The sequence below is a fragment of the Capra hircus genome, chromosome 18, assembly GCF_001704415.2.
Source record: "Capra hircus breed San Clemente chromosome 18, ASM170441v1, whole genome shotgun sequence".
Classification (NCBI taxonomy): domain Eukaryota; kingdom Metazoa; phylum Chordata; class Mammalia; order Artiodactyla; family Bovidae; genus Capra; species Capra hircus.
This window is the reverse complement of record NC_030825.1, coordinates 61,114,114-61,138,024: the sequence shown is the minus strand read 5'-3', so window position 1 is coordinate 61,138,024 and position 23,911 is coordinate 61,114,114. Positions and strand designations below refer to the sequence as shown.

At 40.9% G+C, this 23,911-nt stretch overlaps 2 pseudogenes; one reads left to right on the top strand and one right to left on the bottom strand.

Moving 5' to 3' along the window:
* The window catches only part of LOC108638026, a 31,118-nt pseudogene that overhangs the window by 4,256 nt on the left and 2,951 nt on the right, over nucleotides 1-23,911 (top strand).
* On the bottom strand, nucleotides 13,757-14,239 carry LOC108638057 (annotated as a pseudogene).

Here is a 23,911-nt window from a genome sequence, read left to right as displayed (position 1 = left end):
GACTTGAATTGGGGTTGGAAAACACGGGAATGATTACGTTGCATAGTTCCTGAGGCCAAAATCCTAATTGTTTCCAATCATTGTAATGAAGTTGTTGGCTGACTTTTGGGGATGACTCTGTTTGTTCCCAGCATATAGGGGTAATAGATACTAGACGTCCTTTTTGAGGAGTTAGCCATATAACCTCATCCCATATTTGATAAACGTCAGGTAAAAAAGCATTAGATCCAGACCTATTTGCCTTATGTGTAGCGAAATAGTCATTAAACCGAGGCAATGTATAATCAAAATTAAAAGTCACATTATGTCCATAGTTAAAGTACAAAGTGTTGCACCAGTCCATTTTATGGTTGGTAGATGTCATCAGATGAAGAAGAGGCATCACATATGATTGTTGTCGAAGGTATTCGCAGACTTGGAGAAAGTCTTTTTCTTGAAGTGGCGATGTCCACCACAGGAATCCTTTCATGATGAAAGAGGGGAACTCCAGGAACAGTGTAAGTGATATTCTATTTCTAGAGCTTTAGATACCCCCTGAGTTACAGCAACTTTAAATGCAGAGCCATTGTCACTCTGAAGGCTCATGGCAGCCCAAACCTGGGGATAATTTCATGGATTAAAATCTTTATAGCCACCTAAGCCTGCTTACTACAACAGGGAAAAGCCTCAATCCATACAGTAAAAGTATCTACCCAAACTTGTAAGCAAGAATATCTGTTAGCTTTTGGCATATGAGTAAAATCAATTTCCCAGCCCTCTCCAGGATACTTTCCACTTCATTGTAATCCAGATATTGCTAGCTTCTCAGTCTTTGGGTTATGTTTCTGACAAACCTCACACCTTTTGGTAATGTTCTTTAAAGTTTTCATTACACTTTTGCCTTCAAGCAAACGAGAAGCCATCTGCTAAGTACTCTCTGCACCCAAATGAAACCTCCGGTGTACACCCTTAAGAATTTTCCATTGAGCATTTTCAGGAATTATTAATCATCCATCCTCAGATTATAACCATCCTTTATCTGTAATCTTTGCTCATCTTTTCTCATGTCTTTCTAATTCTTCCTCAGTATATTGTGGTTTTTCCTGTTCCACAGGATCTATCCAGATCAAAGGTGTCTACAGTGAAGGGGTTTCATAAAGTGCCAGCTTTTCTGGCTTGACAGTCAGCCAGCTGCTTACCTTCAGCTGCTTTACTCCCATCTCTGCTGTGCCCTTTGCAATGCAAAACAGCTATTTCTTTAGGACAATATATAGCAGTTAAACAGAGAAGGCAGTGGCACCCCACTCTAGTACTCTCGCCTAGAGAATCCCAGGGTAGGGAGCCTGGTGTGCTGCCGTCAATGGGGTCGCACAGAGTCAGACACGACTGAAGCGACTTAGCAGCAGCAGCAGCAGCATAGCATTTAAAAGTGTCTCAATCTCTCTGAAATGCTTAATAGATTCTCTTGTTGCTGTTTTAAACTGTCTTTCTTTCCATATAGCGGCATGAGCATGTATAGTCAAATAAGAATACTTAGAATCCATGTAGATATTTACTCGCTGCCCTTTGCTTAACTCTAGAGCTCGGGTCAGAGCCACAGGCTCCGCTAACTCAGCACTGGTTCCTTGGGGGAGAGATTTTGTTTCTGAAACCTGTTCAGCAGTCACCACGGCATAACCTGCTTTATGCTTTCCATCCCGAACCAAAGAACTGCCATCTGTAAATACTTCCATGTCAGGATTGTCTAATGGGGTATCCATTAGATCCTCCCAAGCTGCATAGTTTAAAGTTAGGAATTGGGAACAATCGTGATCAGGTGTTTCATTTTCCTTCTCAGGAAGGAAAGTGGCAGGATTTAAATGTCCACAGACTTTAAGCTTAGTTACTGGTCCTTCTAACAACAATGACTGATATTTAAGAAGCCTACTGTCTGTCATCCAAATATTAACCTTAGAATTTAAGATTCCACTCACATCATGAGAAGTCAGGACAGTAAGATTTCGTTGATTAATTAGTTTTAAAGCTTCAGGTGCTAATAAAGCCACGCTCTTAGGCAGTGGGGCCACCCATGTGAAATTACATCTAATTTTCTGCTTAGATAAGCAATAGGTTGCCGGTGAGACCCTCGGGCTTGTGTCAAAATTCCCAAGGCCATACCTTTTGTTTCAGTGACAAACAAATTAAATTCTGACCCTGTGGGCAAGCTCAGAGCAGGAGCTTGCAGGAGGGCAGTCTGAAGAACCTTAAAAGCCTTTTGAGTATCTGGAGACGAAAGCAGAATGTCTGTTTGGGCCTGCTGAGTTTCAACTATAAGTTTATATAAAGGCCGGGCAAGTTCCCCATAACCTGGAATCCAAATATGACAGTAGCCTGTGATTCCCAGAAATCTTCTCAGTTGTCTTAAAGTCATAGGTAGGGGATGATTTAGTATGGGTTTAATTTTCTCAGGGCCTGTGGCCCTAGTCCCTTCTCATATGATTAGGCTCAGATATCTAACAGATTGTTGACAAAGCTGAGCCTTTTCTCTTGATGCCTTATAACTGCAGCCTGCCAGAACGTTTACGAAATCCTCTGAGGCTCCTAAACAAGCTTCCTCTGTCTCAGCATAGAGCAAAATATCATCTACATATTGTAGCACCACCGCTTCAGAGCTATTAAAGTTTTGTAGATCCCGTGACAAACTTTGTCCAAATGAGTGAGAACTGTCACGAAATCCCGGGGGTAAAACTGTCCAGGTTAACTGAGAAGCTGGCTGCATAGGGTCTTTAAAGGCAAATAGAAATTGACTTTCCTCCGCCAAAGGCACAGAATAGAAAGCATCTTTCAAATCAATTACTGAGAAATATTTGTCTCGTTGAGGAATTTCAGACAATAGAGTATAAGGATTAGGCACCATGGGGTGTAAAGGAACTGCAGCCTCATTTATTATTTGTAAATGTTGAACTGGTCTCCATTTATCATTTGATTTCTTTATACCCAAAATAGGAGTGTTGCATGGACTTTTACAGGGATCTAATAGTCCCTGCTCCTTTAAATTTTCGATGATGTGCTTTAACCCTTAACCTCAGGTTTCAGTGGATACTGCTTCTTATGTGGAAATAAGTGAGTCTTTGAGCTTAACAACTATAGGAATAGCATTTTGTGTTCGACCCACAGATTTTCCATCATCCCACACTCTAGGATTTACATTTTATTCAACTAAAGGGAGAGAAAGGGATGGCTCCATATTTATGAAAACAGAGGCATGGACCTTGTTCAGTATATTCCTCACCAAAAGGGGTGAGGGAGGCTGGCACAATCAGAAACTCGTGTGAAAATAGCACAGAATCTCAGTTACAACATAAAGAATAACTGAAATAATACCCTTTGACTTGTCCAGACAGTCCCATTAGGGAAGCGGATCAGGAAGGAAGTGGGCCAGGGGCTTCAGTAAGCATGGAGTAAGTTGCCCGGTATCTAAAAGGAAATCGATGGATTGGCCCCCCACAGTTATTAGTACCTGGGGTTCCTCAGGTGTAATTAGGACAGGAGCTTGTGTGGGGACCCCTGGGCACCTTCAGTCCTGCTTGTCTTGAGAGTCTGACCCCAGGTGTCATTATGACAACACAGTATTTTAAGAGAAACCTTCTTTTAGATTTGTATAGCGAAGGAAAAAAATATCGCTAATTTGTTTCCTCCTGCTGCTTAAGAGAGATAAAAATGCCTGACACTTGCAGCCTATTTCCTCCATTTGGAGACCCCTGTCCTTCCTGCCTGTTACCCTCTGAACATCGTGTAATAAAATAGACATATTTTCGACTGTGGTTTTACCAAAGACATGAATTGTGTGTATGTGTTGATGTGTGCACACGCAAATGGATATTTCTGGTCTCAGCTCTTTACCAGAGAATAACACAGGTATGACATTAGATCTTGTGAAATTAAAGGCATTTCTTTGAGAAATGGAAAAATAAAAGAATATTTAACATGATAAAACAACAAAATGCTTCATTCTTTCCTTTCAAAAAAAGAAAAAAAAACAAAACACCTAGTTTAACTGGTTAGTCTAATGGTCTGTTTTCTCCATTTTCTATGATCAGTGAAAAAAGTGAGCTGTGCGGTGATATGAAGATGTTTTCCTCAGGTCCCTTTGTGACTTTTCTGTGCAAATGAGGAAGGATGGGCTGGTTTGACATGGAACCTTCCAACAGAGCCTCTCTCTTCATAATGAAAAAGATTGCTCAGATCCTATTCCCAAGCTGACCCCTTACAGTGTTTGTTGTACCAGTGGATGTATGTTTGCAATTCTGTATTTTAAAAATATTTTACTGCAGTCGTATAATAAAGAATTACCTGCTTGGTATCAGTTTGACCCAATCTTGAAAAAAAAAGTTTCTTTTGCTCAGATACATGACAGATGTTCCTGGTCTTAAATGGGATGGGCAATAAGGACAAACTTGACCCCCTTGCCCTTCAGCCTCCCATTTCATTATTCAGTTATACCCGGTTCTCTTCACTAAGCTCAGACCTTCTCATAAATGGCTTCTCTCTGGGCCTGAGGGAGCCCACTTGTAACATGCAGATGAGAGACTACAAGTGTAATCTCTAAGCGTGAGCAACACTGACCCCTGAAATGATTAGCTATATTGGCTATGTGTCTGTGTGTGGCAGTTCTGGTTTGGAGGGAGTTTCTGGTGGTAATGAGAATTTTAAATAGATCCCAGTCCTCCCTGAATGAAAACCGAAACGGAAAGCTAGGATGGAGGCAGGATCATAGGCTCAGAGTTAGATGACTTTTATGACTAAGGCTAAATCTGAAGGGAGATTTTTTTTTTTTTACATCCTGACGTTCAGACCTCCACTGGCTTTCATTTGTTCTTGGGTCAAAAGCTTGACTCCTCACTGTTTCTCCACAGCCCTCTGTCAAGCTTAGGGCCCTGCCAGTGTCTCCAGCCTCATCCTGGGAGTTGACCCTTTGCTCATGGTTCAGCCTGTCCTGGTCTCATTTACCTTTTCTCTGTTTCCAAATACCAAATACCTTTTCTCTGTTTCCAAATACCATTTCTGTCTGACATTGTAGTTCCTTTTCTCACCTTCAGGTTGCTGTGCTTCAGGCCCTTTGTCACCCTTCAAGTCTAGGCTCAGGGAGGTCTCCCCATCCCCTCCTAACAGTCTCTCTCATGTTACCCAGGTTTATTGACTGTCGCCATCAGCAGAAATTAGCGCCCTTCTTCATGGGTTATTTTGAGTCCTTCCTGGTTCCCCTCTTTTTAGGGCTCATAGTGTTCCTCTTCTTCCCAGCATGGCTGCAGTACCTGTTACTGGAAATGTCTTTAGATGACAGGACTATGGGTTGGGCCGAATAATCCTCAGGGAAGACCAAGAGAACAGGGCAGGTGATGATGTTTCCCATGTTCTGGACATTTCAGCTGTAATTGATCTTTACCCCATGTGACTACTTAATTACTCAAAAGATGAGCCAAGAAATATAGGAAGTCCTGAAAAGCCCTACAGAACTGGTGTCCTCAAGCAGTGATCTAAGATGTCCCCATGTTTAGTCTGCTGGGTTTCATCCTCTGCAGCCCCCAGATCTAAGCTCTGTCCATCCAGGAGCAGTAACCATCATGGACAGCAGCTTTGCCATCTAGGAGTTCACGTGCTCCGTGTCAGCGTTGTGATTTCAGTGCACTGAGGATGAGCAGAAATCCAAAACCTAATGGGGCAGGAAGGAGATACTGCCCCCTGCTCCCCCCAAGAGCTAGAATATCTTCCAGGTAGGTGTGAGTGGAGAAAACAGGAGAGAGTGAGACCTGGAGACCCTTCCTTTGAGACTTCCTCATCTCAAATGCCTTTGTACGTGGACTCCATAATGTCCCCAGGTGGTGGCAGACTTTCCCAGGAGGGCCAGTCTCTTGATTTTCATACTGCATGTGCAGTGCCCTTTGGGTGGTAGCTTGTGGGCACTCCTCTTGTGATCCCCTTTGCCAGGAAACCCCTGTGTGCTTTAGTCTTGCTTAGTCCAGCCATGCAGGGAGGAGAGGTAGACAAATGGGGAAAGCGGAGGGAGCTTGTGGGGTCTGCAGGAGGGTTGTGGCAGTACTTGGGGGCATCAAGGTGAGCCCAGTGAATGGAGCGTGCGCCCATCCCAAGTGTAGTTGCAGGGACAAGGGGTGTGTGGATCTGTTGGAAGAGAATGTCTCCATTCAGGCTGGAGCAACTGGAAGCGGGTTTGTTGGAGAGCCTGCATGGAGTGGTTTAAGATTCTACTGCCTGAGCTCGTGTTCCCCAGGACAGCAGTGCTGAGGCTGACATGTGCCTGCACAGGTTTGATTTGACAACTTGTGTGACCACACGTGAGCAACAATGAAGGACATGGAATTGAGCCAAGAGAAGTCTTTTCCACTGTTAGAACTGTGGCCTGGGCTGAGCCCACAGGCACCTGTGGGTGCAGGAGGATGGGAGCCTTGGGCTTGAGAGGCTGGTTCTAGCAGGTGCCCCCAGCATCCATTCCAGTCCCTGGCTTTTGTTGGCTCTTTTAGCAGGCAGGCACCATAGAGTAACGGAAAATCTCAGGTCATTTTTTGCATCAACTTTCATATCATTGTGTACTTGGGGTTGCTGAAAGGTTCATGTGCATTTGGGAAAATACCAAGAGAATCTGGAGTGTTTCCTTGGAAGATGCTGAGGTCTCAGTGGGCCATGTGCATCATTGGAATTATCCCTTTTTTTCATAGTCTTTGGAGATTTCAATATTTGACCTGGATCACTCACTGTAAATGAAAATATGGTGTCTTGTGTCTGTGGATCCTTGGGTGTCCTCTTTTGTATTTTGCCTCATGCATGAGCTATCAGGGCTTGGAATGCTTTGTGTTTGTATAAGAGCATTAGAGGCTCATATGGGCTCTGTGGACACTCCGTTGGACACCATGAAAGTTTGTAAGTTTGTTTGAGTCCTGCTGGGAAAATAGGAGTACTAAGGTTAAGATCACAGAATGCTTGTTATAAGGTGGTCCTGCTGGGTAGGGATCTGTGGGCCCAACCTGAGAAGTGTCATAAAGTTCTGTGACATAGGGGAGGATAGCTCCGAAAAATCAAGAGGGCAGCAATGCCACAGTGATCTGCAGCCTGGAGGCTTGTCCTCTAGAAGATGCAGCTGCAACTGTCTTGCTGCCAGGCTGGGTTCTGTGTTATCCACTCCTGTCCCTCCCAAAATAAGCACACATACAGGCACAGTACAGAAAACACGGAATCTTAACTGCACTGTTGGTAGTAATGTAAATGGTACTGCTATGTTGGAAAATAAAATGGAAGTTCCTTAACAAATTAATATAGAACAGGCCTACAGTCTGTGAAACCCATTTCTGACAGATATCCATAGTGAAAACAATCAGTTTTTCAGGGATATGTCCACAGTCCCATGAGTGTGACTGGATTTGCAGTAGCCAAGGCATAGATACAGCCCAGATGTCTCTTGAGAAAAGAATAGGTTACAAAAGTGTGGTATAGCAATATTTATTATATACTGTATATTCATGAACTATTTTTTCTCTGTATATAAATATAAAAATCAAGAATCCTGCATTTATGCCAGAATGAATGAACCTAGAGAACATTATGCCAAGTTAAATAAGCCTGACAAAGGAGGACAGACCCTATGTGCAAACTAGAATTGTCAAGCTCATACAGCCATCAAGTAATAAGGCTGTTACCAGGAGCTGAGTGGAGGGGGAAATGGGGCACTGGTAGTCAAAGAGTAGAGATTTTCAGTTGTAAAATAAGTGAGTTCTGGGGATCTGAGATACCACATGCTGCCGGTAGTGTTTCTATATCCTTGAAATTTGCCCAGAGAGAAATAATACATTGTAGTCATAGGTGGAAGTGTAACTTACTCCACTATAGTAATTATTCATTGTATGAGTCTATCACATGATCACTTTGTACACAGTACGTTTATACCATTTTTGTTAGTTACACCTTAGTAAGGCTGGGAAAGAAAAAGAGAATTGGGGGGTGCTTTTCTCCTCTCAATGGTGCTCAGTCCAGGCTTCACGTTTCACTGATGATGCATTTTGCCAGAGTCCAGCTCCAGCAGCCAGGGAATCAGCCTGAAGAGATGAGCGGTGTTGGCGGAGAACGATGTAGCCTCTGATGGAAGGTTCGGGACTGCATGTTTATTTCAAGCTTCAGGTTCTCTTTTATACTTTGACAAAAGCATTAGGTCAGAGGTTTGGCATTTTCAGTTTCTCCTCACCCAGATTTATTGTCTCCATAAAACATTGTTGCTCTTCAAACAGAGTTTCTGCTTCAGCAATTCTGTCAGAATCCTGGTTACTTTAACTTGTGATTACACTGTAACTCATGCTTATGTCGGGGCTGCATACCACATTCCTCAGTTTGTTTCTTATCTTTCTAAATTCTGTTTGCCCCTAGCATCCTAAGCTCACTATCTCCTAAAAAGACTTATAGCTATCAATAAGGAGAAGGCAATGGCACCCCAGCCTAGTACTCTTGCCTGGAAAATCCCATGGACGGAGGAGCCTGGTAGGCTGCAGTCCATGGGGTCGCTGAGAGTTGGACACGACTCAGTGACTTCACTTTCAGTTTTCACTTTCATGCATTGGAGAAGGAAATGTCAACCCACTCCAGTGTTCTTGCCTGGAGAATCCCAGGGACGGCGGAGCCTGGTGAGCTGCCGTCTATGGGGTCGCACAGAGTCAGACACGACTGAAGCGACTTAGCAGCAGCAGCAGCTATTAGTATCTCTGAAATTCCTAATCTGTATAAGATATAGTAAAACATGCTAGCACTACCACATTCCTTAAGTTTTTAGCTTCTAACTATTCTTAATTATTCCTAAACCCTAAATTCAGCAAACTTTCTTTGCCATAAACATTTCCCTCACAAATAGGTCTCAGATGACAGTCCTTCCCAAGGCCTCAAGCTGCAGCCTACATGATCATCCTGGAACACTCTTTGTAAAGACCCTTGAACAAATATCGATGGTCAACTTTATGGATTATTCTCTGGGCACAACTGCAGAAGGCTTTGTGCCTTCTGCTCCTCTCAAGGACAATAAGCACCTTAAGATTCTTTTCAGTCGACTCAACCGAGCAACGGAAAAAAGTCAGAATCACAAGACCTAACTCCTTCATCCTGGGTCCATGCCTGCAGGATAAGGAGAGGGGGTTGGGGCCGTGCCTCCATTTTGTCAGTAATGCGTAACGCGGCTCCCGACGCACATGTTTTGTACCCTCTGACCAGAGATTCCCCTTCAGGTAGTTTGTGTTGGTCCACAGCTCGAGAATGTTTAAGATGGCCAGTTGATTCCAGTCTGGATCCCTCACTGAGCATCAGGACTCTTGAGTACTCCCAGTCCTGAGGGCTGAGATCTGGGCTGAGGAGGGGGTGCTCTGTTCTGAGTGGGGATGGATCAGGGCCTGCTGTGTGACCTGAAGGAGATTGCCTGGTCAGCGGAGGTGCCTCCTGCTGCTGTGTACATGAGGCCTCAGCAGGAGGGGAATGTGATCAGAGGGAAAGTGTGGGAAAGTCCCATGTTGGTCTCTGCGGAAGTTGACTGTCCTGAGTCCCTTCTGAGACAGTGGCCACAGGGGCCTGTCTGTTCCTCATGGTGAGGGCTTCCCTGTGTGTGTGGTTGGGGCTCAGCAAGGGGATGTGTTGACTGTAAACATTAAACAGCATGTTTTCCACTTTCATGATAGGCCTCTGAAGACTCGTGTTGCCTGAGGAAGCCCTGAAGTTAAGGAAGAGGAAAGAAAAGGAGTGAGGCATGGCTCTTTGTCAGGTAAGGTCATATTTAGTCTGTCCTTCCTGAAATGCCATTCTCTGGACTTGCTAATCATGTCTGACTCTGGAGTGTCCTGTGTGACTCCTGTACATGCACACTCACCTGAAGCCTTCCCTCAGGCCCTGTCGTCTCCACTTAGATCCCATCTCCCCATGACCCGGTGACCTGGCCCTTGTGAGGAGGCTCCCCTGGGCACTGTCCTGGGCAGGGCTTCTCACCCACGGGTTGGAGCTGGGGTCTCAGTGCTGTTGGGCAGCAGGGGTTGCTTAGGGCCTATCTGGATGCGCTGTCTGCTCTGTCAACCAGGGTAAGGAAACTGCACGTGGAAGTCAGGTGTTAGTATGCACAACAGCTGGTTAAATCTGGGAATCAGATCAGTTGAGCCTGTCCTTTCCCTTGTGTGTATCTTGACATCCTTGTGAATATACCTTACATGTATATACACAAAGAATTATTTCTGAGTACTGTGTTCTGTTCAGTCGGTTTATTTGTCTGTTTTTATACGAGTACCACATCACCTTGATTACCTTGTAATAGGTGTTGAAATAGAAAGACTTCCATCTTCCTTCTTCAAGAGTTTTGCTGTTTCCTCTTTGAATAGTTCTGACTTTCACCATATTTTATTCTGCTTCTACAAAGATTGCCATGACAGTTTTGATAATGAGTTAATTGGTTGATTGACCCTTTGTGTGGTTATTAAAGAATCTTTTTTGATATTGCATGTTTCTTTTGTAATCTTTATGATTTTTACTGATGAAACTTTGTCATGTGGGAAAGAAGATACATTTACTTCTTTTTCAATCTGGGGACCTTTGATTTCCTTTTCTCATCTAATTGCTCTAAGGATTTCAGTGCTTTGTTGAAGTGTAGTGCAGAGTGTGCATCCTTGCCTTCTTCTTGACCTCAGAGGAAAAGCTTTCATTATTTCCCCATTGCTGTGCTCTTTTCATAATGGCATTTGTTATGTTGATGTTGGTATAATTTATTGTTTGTAGTTTGTTGAGTGTTCCATCTTGAAAGGTTGTCAAATTGTTGTCGAATGTTTTTTTTTTCCTGCATCGAGATGATCCTGTTTTTTTTCCCCTTTAATCTCTGAATGTAGTGTGTCATATTAATTGATTTTTGTATGTTGACTTCTCCTTGCCTTATATGAATAAAATCCACTTGGTCATGGTGTCAGATCTTTTTATTTATTTATTTTAATTGAAGGATAATTGCTTTACAGAAGTTGTTGTTTTCTGCCTAATACCAACATGAATCAGCCATAGGTATACATATGTCCCCTCCCTCCCATCTTCTTCCCTATCCCACCCCTGTAGGTTGTTAGGAGCCCCTGTTTGAGTTCCCTGAGTCAGTCAGCAAGTTTGCATTGGCTCTCTACTTTATATATGGTAATGAAAGTTTCCATGTTACTCTCTCCATACATCTCACCCTCTCCTTCCTCCCCTTCCCCCTCCATCTGTTCTCTGTGTCTGTTTCTCCAGATCTTTTTAATATGTGTTGAAGTGGGTTTGCAAGTATTTTAATTCTGCATCAGTATTCATCAGGGGTATTGGTTTCTAGTTTTCCTTTCTTGTGTCTTTCGGAAATCAGCAAACTATTAGAATCATGCTTGCTCCATAGAATTAGCAAGATTAGTGGTAATTCTTCTGTAAATGTTTGGTAGAATTTGGTCCTGTATTTTTCTTAGAGGTTTCCCACCACTTTTTAAATGTCTCTAGTTATAATGGGCTTCCCTGATCCTCAAATCATAAAGAATCTGCCTGCATTGCGGGAGACCCAGGTTCTATCCCTGGGTTGGAAGATTCCCTGGAGAAAGGAATGGCTCTCTAGTCCAATATTCTTGTCTGGAGAAATTCCATGGACAGAGGAGCCTTGTGGGCTACAGTGCATGAGGTCACAAAGAATCAGACACGATTGAGTGGCTAACACTTTCACTTTCAAAACTTCTCAATTTTTTTATTTCTTGATAAGTAAAATAGTTTGTATGTTTCTAAGAATTTGCCAGTATCTCCTATATACTGTCATTTATAGGCATTATTGGTCATAGTACTTCCTTATCTTTAGAAACTTTCTTTGACATCATTTATAATCACTCCTGTTTCATATCTGTTTTTAGTTTTTTCTCTTGTCCTTAGTCTAGGTGGGGGTTTTCCTATACAGTTTTTTCAAAACATCAACTCCTGGTTTGTTGATATTTTATATTTTTCTACTTTCTATTGTATCTCTGGTTTAATCTTTCTTATTTACATGTTTCCTTCTGCTAAACTTGAGTTTAGTTTGTTTTCCGTTTTCTACCTCCTAGAGGTCTAAAAATAGATTTCAGGTTTAAGATCTTTTCTCTTTTTTAATGTAAGCATTTAACCTTTCAGACTTTCCTTTTAGTACAGTGGTCTCTCTGTGTTATAAATTTTGTAATGTTGTCTTTTCGTTTTGATCCATGTATTTTAAAATTTCCATGTGATTTTTTTCTTAGCCCCTTTTGTGGTATAAGAGTGAGTTGTTTAATGTTCACATGTGAGGAATTTTCTTTTTTTCTTGTGTTTATTTCGTTGTTGTTAGGAAAGATACTTTTATGGTATCAGTCTCTTAAAATGGTTAATTTTGGCCTAACATGTGGTCTCTGATAAAGAATGTTTTCTGTGTCCTTGAGATACATGTGTTTTCTGCTTTTGTTGGGCCGTGTGATCTGTACATGCCTTTTCAATGTTTGCTTCATTTTTCTGAGAGATCTAATGTCAGATGTATATATATTTTTACTTGTTACAGCTTTTTAGTAAATTGACCATTTTATCATTATATATTTATCTCATTGCACTTTTTTTTTTCTAAAGTTTATTTTGTCTGATATAACAGTCTCCCCTGCTCTCTTTAGGATGGACTGTCTTTTCCCATCCTTTCACTGTTCACCTTTCCATGTCCTTAGGTTTGTGAGTACTACCTGTTTCAACTCTCTGACAAACTCTGTGTCTCTTGCCCTGTGTTTTACCTCTTCTTACTTCTTCTAGTGGCCCCTGCTCCTGTGCATCGTATGGTGGTGAAAGACAGGCACCCTGGACAGCTCCTTTCATGCCACTGTAATTTCAGAAGGAATATATTGAATGTTCCCTTCCTATCATGATGTTTCTTCAGATAGTCTTGCTTAATAACTGTATTTTTTTTCCATATTATTTTTTGCCATGATTTTTAATTCTCCGAGAAGTTTTTTTTTACTTTGCTGTTGTGATCATTCTTTTTTGTCATAATCTAATGACTCTTCTAATTTCAAATCACTTTTATTAATTAAAAAAAGCAAAGAAAGTCTTTGGCTTCTGTTAATGCCTTGCTATGTAAATTTAAATGGATAAAATTGTATCTTTGTGTATGGTAATTTTATTATCAATTGAGTTCAAGTATTTCTTTTTTAATGTTTTTACCAGTTTTTTGGTAGCCTAGTATAGAATCCTGTTGACAAACTCAGCTGAGTACGAAGGATACATGTTTATCATCTGAAGGATGCTGAAATACATGTGAATAAAAGGATGATATAAAATTGTCCAAAAAATCTGCCAAAAGATGAATCCTCTCATGTCAGTTAATTTTTTATAGATAAGTATGCATGCATGTGCAAGTCTGTGGTTTAGATAGAAGACATCATGATTTAAAAACTACATATCACCTTTTTTTTTCAGTTGAAATTATGTTATCAGTATTATCTGTGGCTTTGAAATTTTCTAAGCAATCCTGTTAGTGTTTTAAGTAGTAAATTACTAACAGTTGTGTTTCTATATCCACGTCTATAATGACCTTTCATGCCATTCCACATTGTTCACCTTGGACTTTTTTTTTTTTTCCACATTAATACAATATTTATTTGTTTTCCTTCTGTCAAACCCTGAGCTCACCACTTTCCCCAGGCTGCCTGGGGAGTTCCAGGAAAGGGAACATACTGGGCCGACACAGGAGAAAGAACTGTGGGAGGTGGAAACAGCTCCTTCACATCGTGAAGATGAGCTAGACCACCATCAGGCAAAAGAGCCCCATAGCCTTTGAGAGGGCCAAGCCCATGGCGTAGAAGAGCTACTGTTTCAGAGAAGGGTTCCTAGCATAACAGTGATGAAGCTCCCAAACACAGCCCCACTTCCAGCGCAGGAGCCAGCCACCCCTGCTGTGGCAGCTCCAGCTCCAGGGAACTTGGCTGCTGTGTCAGAGTCCTTTGAAATGGCACTGGTTTGGAAGCTGTGGCTAGGAATAAGTGAGATGGTCCAGGGACCTGGGGCTGCCAAGCTGCTGTGGCTCTCATCAGTCAGTGTTTCCAGTCCTTCACCACCACTGTGGACAGTGTTCACTCAACAGGGGGGAGGTTCTCTCAATCAGGGAGAGGGTAGAGACTAATTTGGCGCAGGTGTCCATTTTCAGGGGATGAAGGCCCGAGGCCCGAGAGCTGCTCCCCCTGCAGAGAAGACAGAGGGGCAGCGAGGAGGCTCACCTTGGACTTCTTTCAAGTTTTCTCTAGGAGCCCTCTGTCAAAGGACTTTTAATGTTGTCTGTATTAACTGTTAGATGCTTAAGCTTCAGTTGCTGAGCCCAAGCTTCTGAGTTCAGGTGCTTCATGTAACATTTCCCTTCTTGATCTGAGTCGAGTTTCTCAGAGTGTCTGTGACACAGGTTTTCTTCTGTAAGGTGGGAACAGATGGTTCTTTAATGAGCTATTATATTGATGACAGGTTCTTGCCTGTAAAGTACTTATTTAATGTTTAGAGTAATACTACAGTAATTTAGGGCAACAGGAAGCCCTTAGACACTTTTGGTCCTTGCTGCTGTTATCAACATCATACCTGAAAATTTTGACCTTTCCATTAAAAGTGCTGTGGACTTTGTCATCTCTGAAGACACCACTCATGCTGTACCTCATCGAGATAATGAATTGCACTCACTGGGTAGAACATAATATCTGACACTTCTGTATACCAATACAGTGTTGAGCTTCATTTTTATATATTCCATGGATTTTGAACAATGATGAAAAATCCATATTAATTGGAGGATCTCATAAGGTCTTAGGAAAAAGCATAAGAAATTAAAATTAGAGATCCATACTTTCTCCAGATACCCCTGCAGGGGTCTGTTAGAACACATACTTCAACGAAGTCAATCCTTGCCCCTTACCACCCTTACTCTTTTTCATGAAAATGAGAACTTTTCATGGCCCTTTCGGTGACATGTGGTTTCATTTCAGGAACGACTGACCTCTGAGGATGTGGCCATCGAATTCACTCAGGAGGAGTGGGAATTCCTGGATCCTGATCAGAGGGCTTTGTACAGGGACGTGATGCTGGAGACCTATAGGAACCTGCTGTCTGTGGGTGAGGATGACTTCCTTCCAGAGCTGCCCTTGGGTATCTGCATTTTCCCTGTGTGCCCCTTGGGAGGCCCTGATGTCTTTCATCTGAGAGTTCTGGTGACTCAGCCATGACACAGCTTCACAAGGTTAAACTGCCCCTTTTCAGATGCTGTGTCTGTTTCATGTCATATCTGAGGTTGTCTATAAAGCTCAGTAGCAAATGTTAAAAGAAATACCAAAAAACCCGATTTCCTATTTTCTACCTTTTGACTTTTGGCTCAGTGTTTAGAAAAATCCACAGCACTTTAGATTTCTTTCTTCTGATAACGCTGAATATCTACTTGTTTGTTTTTGCTTGCTTGTTTACTTTTTTTTTGGCTGCACCATTCTGCTTGTGGGATCTTAGTTCCCTGAGTAAGGATCAAACCTGCACCCCCTGCATTGGAAATGCAGAGTCTTAACCACTGGATCACCAAGGGAGTCCCAGAATTTCTGTGTCTGATCTGAATATTATCTCCATATTGGAGCCTGAGAAAAAGCTCTGGACAGTGGGGAGTGATGTAAAATAGCCAAAACTACCAACATATAAAGAAAAACGAGTATCTCAAAGGGCTGTTTTTTTCTGTTTAGGAGTGGGACAAGTTCGTGGATTGCATCCTCTGTGGTTGTTACTTAGGAAAATATAAGAGTGGGTAGAGAGATCGTCTTTTTGATCCTAGATCCTACGAGGAGAGCACATGTGAATCTTGCAGGCTCTGAGCTTGCCATCTGTAGGAAGAGGGCATGGTCCCATCTCAAGATGCTGTAATGTCTGACCCTCATGTTGTGTTAGTTTTACTCTTGTGCTGCTCTGCCCCGTCTGGGAATGTCAGCTGTTCCTGATGTTCCATTCTCCTTGCTTTGTATCATTTTACCTCTCCAGTGTCTTTGAAATATATTTCTGAGGGTCTGAAATTTTATCTGGTTTCCTTGCTGTGATAATCCACCTATGTTTATTGGCAGCCTCTGGTGAGTCTTGTGTAGTGGATTTAGTAGGTAACAGAAAACTGTGATGGAGACACTATTCCTAATGTTATTTTCTTGCTCTGTACAAAGTCACCACTTGAAGCTATCCAGTAGAGTGATCAGTATGTTCTAGGATGATGAGAGAGAAAGTATCATGATAGCCTGATACATCTTTCCAGGTTATTTTCTGGCTTTGGAGACTCTGTAAAGGGCACCATGACAGTGTTGTTGATGTGTATCAAGGACCATATATTTTAGCCTCTGTAAAGGGTATGGGAATTTATCCCAGGACAACTTTGTCCAAGTTCACATTCTCATATCTATGGGGCTATTGGCTGCACTGTTGTTCTGTGCATTGTAGCTGTGTTTTTATTTTATCATTGAGTTCAATTTTCTGTCTTACTCTTAGTGTTTCTGTTTTGTATTTGCAATGCATTGGATGGTTGGTTGGGGAATGGTCCCTATGGTGGAACTGGTGATCAGTCTCTCTTAAAATTCTTTATATATTCTTTGTACTCACTTACTATCAGATGTATGATTTCCACATATTTTCTCTTTTACTGTTGATTGTCTTTGCAAACTCCCTGCACTTTAATGCAGAGTAGTTTATAATTTTGATATAGTTCAATTTATTAATATCTGGTTTTATTTTGTGGCCTCTGCTTTTGGTGTTATTTCTGGTAAATCATTTGTGGGTCCAATTTCCAGAAACATTTCCTGCACGTTTACTTCTAGGAGTTTTATACACGTGGGACTTAAGTTTAGGTCTTTGAACCATTTTGAGTTCGTTTTTGTCTGTAGTGTAAGATAATGTTCCAAGTAAATTCTTTTGCTGGTGAGTCTTCTGTTTTGTCAACATGTCTTGTTTCATAGACTACTTCCCCCATTTAGTAGCTTTTACACCCTTGTGAAACATCTTTTGAACATCTCTGCAAGAGCTGTTTTTGTTTTAACCATTCTTTTTAGGTATGCTGCTGCTTCTGCTGCTAAGTCGCGTCAGTCATGTTTGACTCTGTGCAACCCCACAGATGGGAGCCCACCAGGCTCCTCTGTCCCTGGGATTCTCCAGGCAAGAATGCTGGAGTGGATTGCCATTTATTTCTCCACTTTTTAAGTATAGTTAATTTACAATTTTGTGTTTCAGGTATACAGCTGTTTACAAGATACTTAATATAGTTCCCTGAGCTATATCGTAAGTTCTTGTTGTTTTATCTATTTTCTATATACATTAGTTTGTAAATATTCAGAGTCCTAATTTATCTCTCCCTTTCCTGCCCCCATCACCATCCTGTACTATCCCCTTTGGTAACCATAAGTTTGTTTTTCATTCTGGTGAGTTTATTTTGTGAATAAGTTCATTTGTATCATTTATTTCAGTTCAACATATAATATCCTATGATAGTTGTCTTTCTCTGTCTGATTTCACGTAGACTAATCCCTAAGTCTGTCTATATTGCTGCAGAAGGCGTTACTTCATTGTGTTTTATGCTCTGGAGGTGGCAACACACTCCAGTGTTCTTGCCTGGAGAATTTCATGGACAGGGGAGTCTGGCAGCTGCAGGTCATGGGGTCTTAAAGAGTTGGACATGGCTGAGCTACTTTCACTTAACAATATTCCCTTGTATATATGTACCACATATTCTTTATCCCTTTGTCTGTCAGTGAACATTTAGGTTGCTGCCGTGTTTTGGCTGGTATAAATAGTGCTACTAAAAACATTGGGGTGCATGTATCATTTTGAATTAGTTTTCATCCTTTCTGGATATATGCCCAGGATTGGAATTGCTGCTTCATGTGATAGCTGTATTTTTAGTTCTTTATGGAACCTCCATGCTATTCTCCAAAGTGGCAGTACCAATTTATGTTGCTTCCAACAGTGTAGGAGGGTTCTCTTTTTTCCACACCGTCTCAAACATTTATCGTTTGTAAACTTTGATGGTGATCATTCTGACCAGTGTGAGGTGATACATTTTTGTGGTTTTGATTTGCACTTCTCTCATAAGTAGAGACGTCAAACATCTTTTCAGGTGACTGTTGGCCATCTGTTTGTCTCCTTTGGAGAAGTATCTGTTTTGATCTTCTGCCCAGTTTTTGATTGGGTTGTTTGTTTGTTTGTTTTGATATTAAGCTGCATGAACTGTTTGTATATTTTGGATATAAATCCCTTATCAGTTCAGTTCAGTTCAGGTCATTCTCTCAGTCCTGTCCGAGTCTTTGCGATCCCATGAATCGCAGCATGCCAGGCCTCCCTGTCCATCACCATCTCCCGGAGTTCCCTCAGACTCAGGTCCATCAAGTCCGTGGTTATTTGCATATATAGTCTCCTAGTCCAAAAGTTGAATTTTTGTTCTTTTTTTGGTTTCCTTTGCTCTGCAGAAAGGTTTTAAATTTAATTAGGTCTCATTTGTTTGATTTTGCTTTTATTACCATGACTAAGAGATAGATTCAAAAAAATTTTGCTGACATTTATGTCAGTGTTTTGCATTTGTTTTCCACTATGAACTTTATAGTATCTGGTCTTGCATTTAGATGTTTAAGACATTTTGAGTTCACTTTTGTATGTGGTGTTAGAGAGTGTTGTAATTTCATTCTTTTTCATGTAACTATCCATTTATCCCAGCATCACTTATTAAAGAGACTTCTTCATTCTATATTCTTTCCTCCTTTGTTATAGAATAATAGACTACAAGTAAATTGGTTTATTTCTGGGTTTTCTATCCTGTTCTACTGATCTGTGTTTCTGTTTTGTGCCATCATCATACCAGTTCCCAGGTGGCTCAGACAGTAAAGCCATCTGCCTACAATGCAGGAAACCCAGGTTCAGTCCCTGGGTCAGGAAGATCTGCTGGAGAAGGAAATGGCAACCCAGTTTAGTATTCTTGCCTGGAAAATCCCATGGACAGAGGAACCTGGTAGTCTATAGTCGATGGGGTCACAAAGAGTTGGACACAGCTGAGCAATTTCACTTTGACTTTGTTGACTGTCAGTTGGTAGTATAGTCTGAACTCGGAACATGATTCCTCCAGCTCTGTTCTTTTTCAAGATCATTTTAGATATCAGAGTCTTATGTATTTTGGTACAAAGTAAGTTTTTTTTTGTTTTATGAAATATGTCATTGTTAATTTGATAAGGGTTGCATTGAATATGTAGATTGCCTTGGATAGTATCGTCATTTTGACATTGTTACTTCTTTCAATCCAAGAACATGGTATATGTTTGTGCCATCTGTTTGTGTCATCTTTGGTATCAGTCATCAGCATCTTATAGTTTTATGAGTACAGTTCTTTTGACTTTTTAGGTAGGTTTATTCCTTAGAATTGTATTCTTTTCTCTGAGATGGTGAATGGGATTGTTTCATTAATTTCACTTTCTGATATATCATCATTAGTGTATAGAAATGCAGCAGTTCTCTATATATTTTGTATCCAGCAAGTTTACTCTGTTCATTAATGAGGTCTAGTAGTCATCTGGTGGCATCTTCAGGATTTTCTGTGTGTAGCATCATAGTGACAGTTTTACTACTTCTTTATTTTTTTTTACCTTGAATTCCTTTTATTTCTTTTTCTTTTCTGATTGTTGTGGCTAGGAGATCCAAAAATATGTTCAATCAAAGTGGCAATAGTGAACATTCTTGTCTTATTCATATTGTTAAGGGGAATGCTTTCAGTTTTTCCCTGTTGAGTATGATGTTAGCTGTGTGTTTGACATATACAGTCTTAATTATGTTGAGGTAGGGTCCATCTGTGCTGACTTTCTGAAGGGTTTTTATCATAAATGGCACTTGAATTTTGTCAGAACCTTTTCTGCGTCTATTGATGATCATATGGGTTTTAGTCTTCAACTGTTACTGTGGTGTATCATAGTGATTAACTTGTGGATATTGAGAAATCTTGCATCCCTGCAATAAATCCCACTTGATCGTGGTATGATCCTTTTATGTCCTTTTATGTATTAGTAACTGTTTGAATCTGCTGTTTTGAACTCAGAGAAGGTCCAGGAGAAAAAAGCCTTTTTCTACAAAAAAGAGTTGGATGCCTCAGAAAGGCTTTTGTAACTGGGAAGGTCTTCCAGAGTCAGTGTCAGTCCCTCCTTTCCTTTGATACTCCTCGATCTTGAGATGACCATGTGTGGAAGAAGAAATGAAGTAAATGTCCAATAGAGAGGTTAATCGAACTTGGCAGAGGAACCCAGGTTTAGATAGCCTTTTCCTGGATTTTCCTTCTGATTTCTGCCGATAAGATTCTTACACAATATCCTGGAATATTGTGTATGTTTCTCTTGAATATAAGCATTCCGTTGTAAGTTACAAAATCAGAGTTGGATACATTACATTGTAAATAGTATAACAGGTATTTTCCTGCTTTCTCCATATATCACAGTCTCTTTTAAAATCTCTCTTGTTTCTGTTCCATACCCATAGTATAATGCCCATAAAGTTGCTGAACCAGTTCTTTTCTTTTAAGGTCAGTATATTAGTTTGCACTCTCAGTTATTTTCACAAAGACATGCAGTCACAAGCTGATATCTGACATAAACCTTTGTACCCTATGCTCCACGCAGGCCCTTTCTTAGTCCTGACCAGGCCTCACATAGTATCTTGATATGGATGGAAACATTGTTCTTACCTATCACATCCCTCCACCTTCTACATACTCTCACTGTAAAGATAATCTCTGATCATTTATTGAACACATTTCTCAGGACATGACCTAAATCACTGTGCGTCCATGATGACTCACAACCCATTTCGAGATGGGATGGTTGAATAATAAACAGACTACTTCTGTCTTGTATCTTCCTTGATATTTTCCTTCTATGTTTCTTGTATTTTTTTTTATGTCTAATATTTTCTAGTCTATTCATTCAGGGGATGGTCATGTTTACAAATAAGTTTTTTCAGTCATCCCAGTAGGTTCAGATTCATATCCTGGTTCTGTTACCACTTTGTGGGCCAATTGGGTGTGTCTCCTGCTCTGATTAGAGAAAAATATGTTAATTTACCTCAAGCCTTTTAAAGCAAATTAGTGCTGTCAGTAGTAAATGTCTTATAGTAAATACTCAAAATTTATTTGTTTAAAAAAGGTAATATCTATATTCTGTCATGTTCTTTATGATACGACTTTATGTACATTATATCTTTTTTTAATATAAGTTTATTCATTTTCACTGGAGGTTAACTACTTGACAATATTGTATTGGTTTTGCCATACATCAACATGAGTCCACCACAGGTATACACGTGTTCCCCATCCTGAACCCCCCCTCCCTCTTCCTTCCCCGTACCATCCCTCTGGGTCATCCCAGTGCACCAGCCCCAAGCATCCAGTATCACGCATTGAACCTGGACAGGTGATTCGTTTCATATATGATATTATACATGTTTCAATGCCATTCTCCCAAATCATCCCACCCTTTCCCTCTCCCACAGTCTAAAAGCTTGTTCTATACATCTGTGTCTCTTTTGCTGTCTTGCATACAGGGTTATCGTTACCATCTTTCTAAATTCCATATATATGCGCTAGTATGTTGTATTGTTTTTTTTTTTTTTTTTTCTGGCTTACTTCACTCTGTATAACAGGCTTCAGTTTCATCCACCTCATTAGAACTGATTCAAATGAATTCTTTTTAATGGCTGAGTAATACTCCATTGTGTATATGTACCACAGCCCTCTTACCCATTCATCTGCTGATGGACATCTAGGTTGCTTCCATGTCCTGGCTATTATAAACAGTCCTGTGATGAACATTGGGGCACACGTGTCTCTTTCAGTTCTGGTTTTCTCAGTGTGTATACCCAGCAGTTGGGATTGCTGGGTCATTCTCCATAGTGGCTGTACTAGTTTGCATTCCCACCAACTGTGTAAGAGGGTTCCCTTTTCTGCACACCCTCTCCAGCATTTTATTGCCTGTAGACTTTTGGATTGCAGCCATTCTGACTGGCATGAAATGGTACCTCATTGTGGTTTTGATTTGCGTTTCTCTGATAATGAGTGATGTTGAGCGTCTTTTCATGTGTTTGTTAGCCATCTGTATGTGCTCTTTGGAGAAATGTCTGTTTAGTTCTTTGGCCCATTTTTTGATTGGGTTGTTTGTTTTTCTGGAATTAAGCTGCAGGAGTTGCTTGAATATTTTTGAGATTGGTTGTTTGTCAGTTGCTTCATTTGCTATTATTTTCTCCCATTCTGAAGGCTGTCTTTTCGCCTTGCTTATAGTTTCCTTTGTTGTGCAGAAGCTTTTAAGTTTAATTAGGTCCCATTTGTTTATTTTTCCTTTTATTTCCAATATTCTGGGAGGTGGGTCATAGAGGATCCTGCTGTGAGGTATGTCAGAGAGTGTTTTGCCTATGTTCTTTCTGGTCTTCTGTTTAGATCTTTAATCCATTTTGAGTTTATTTTTGTGTATGGTGTTAGAAAGTGATCTAGTTTCTTTCTTTTACAAGTGGTGACCAGTTTTCCCAGCACCACTTGTTAAAGAGATTGTCTTTAATCCATTGTATATTCTTGTCTTCTTTGTCAAAGATAAGGTGTCTATAGGTGCCTGGATTTATCTCTGGGCTTTCTTTTGTTCCATTGATCTATGTTTCTGTCTCTGTGCCCATACCATACTGTCTTGATGACTGTGACTTTGTAGTAGAGCTTGAAGTCAGGCAGGTTGATTCCTCCAGTTCCATTCTTCTTTCTCAAGATTGCTTTGGCTATTCGAGGTTTTTTGTATTTCCATACAAATTGTGAAATTATTTGTTCTAGGTCTATATTATATCTTCTTAAAATTTCATTTATTTTTTAATTGAAGGATAATGGCTTTACCAAATTTTGTTTTCTGTTAAACCTCAACTACATTATATCTTGTATGCGTTTCACTTGCAACATTTTTCAGCAATATTTTGTCTGACCCTAGTCAATAAATACACAAAGCACTCGCTTTTTATTTATTATATTTTGGTGCCATTAAACTAGGTAATTAAGAATAGTGCATGGTTAGAGATTAGCCTTCCTTGGTGGCTCAGTGGTAAAGAATTCACCTGCTAATGCAGAAGATGCAGGTTTGATCCCTGAGTCAGGAAGATCCCATGGAGAAGGAAATGGCAACCCACTCCACTGTTTTTGCCTGGGAAATCACGCCTGGAAAATCCCATGGATGGAGGAGCCTGGTAGGCTGCAGTCCATGGGGTCGCTAAGAGACTGAGTGACTTCACTTTTACTTTTCACTTTCATGCATTGGAGAAGGAAATGGCAACCTACTCCAGTATTCTTGCCCAGAGTATCCCAGGGACAGAGGAACCTAGTGGGCTGCTGTCTATGGGGTCACACAGAGTCGGACACAACTGAAGCAATGCAGCAGCAGCAGCAGAGATTAGCCTTCCTTGGTGGCTCAGTGGTAAAGCACCTGCTAATGCAGAAGATGCAGGTTTGATCCCTGAGTCAGGAAGATCCCATGGAGAAGGAAGTGGCAACACACTCCACTTTTCTTGCCTGGCAAATCCCACGGACAGAGGAGTCCGGTGCGCTACGGTCCATAGTGTCACAAAGAGGCAAACACGACTGAGCGACTGAACAACAACAACATAGGTGGGGGTTGCATTGTTTATTGGCTGTTAGAAAACCAGTGACTATTTTACATCTTAATTTATGTGTCATTTACAGATAATCGTCTTTTAGCATGTATTCTGCAATACAGCTGACACATACTACTTGTTAACATTGTAAAATGCCTTTTCTTTTTGGGTACGTAGTTCTATAGCAGATTTAGAAAACTGTTGTTTCAAAAAATTGTGTTAGTCATATTCTTCAATTTCTCATTTGTTTTCAATTGTAAACAAC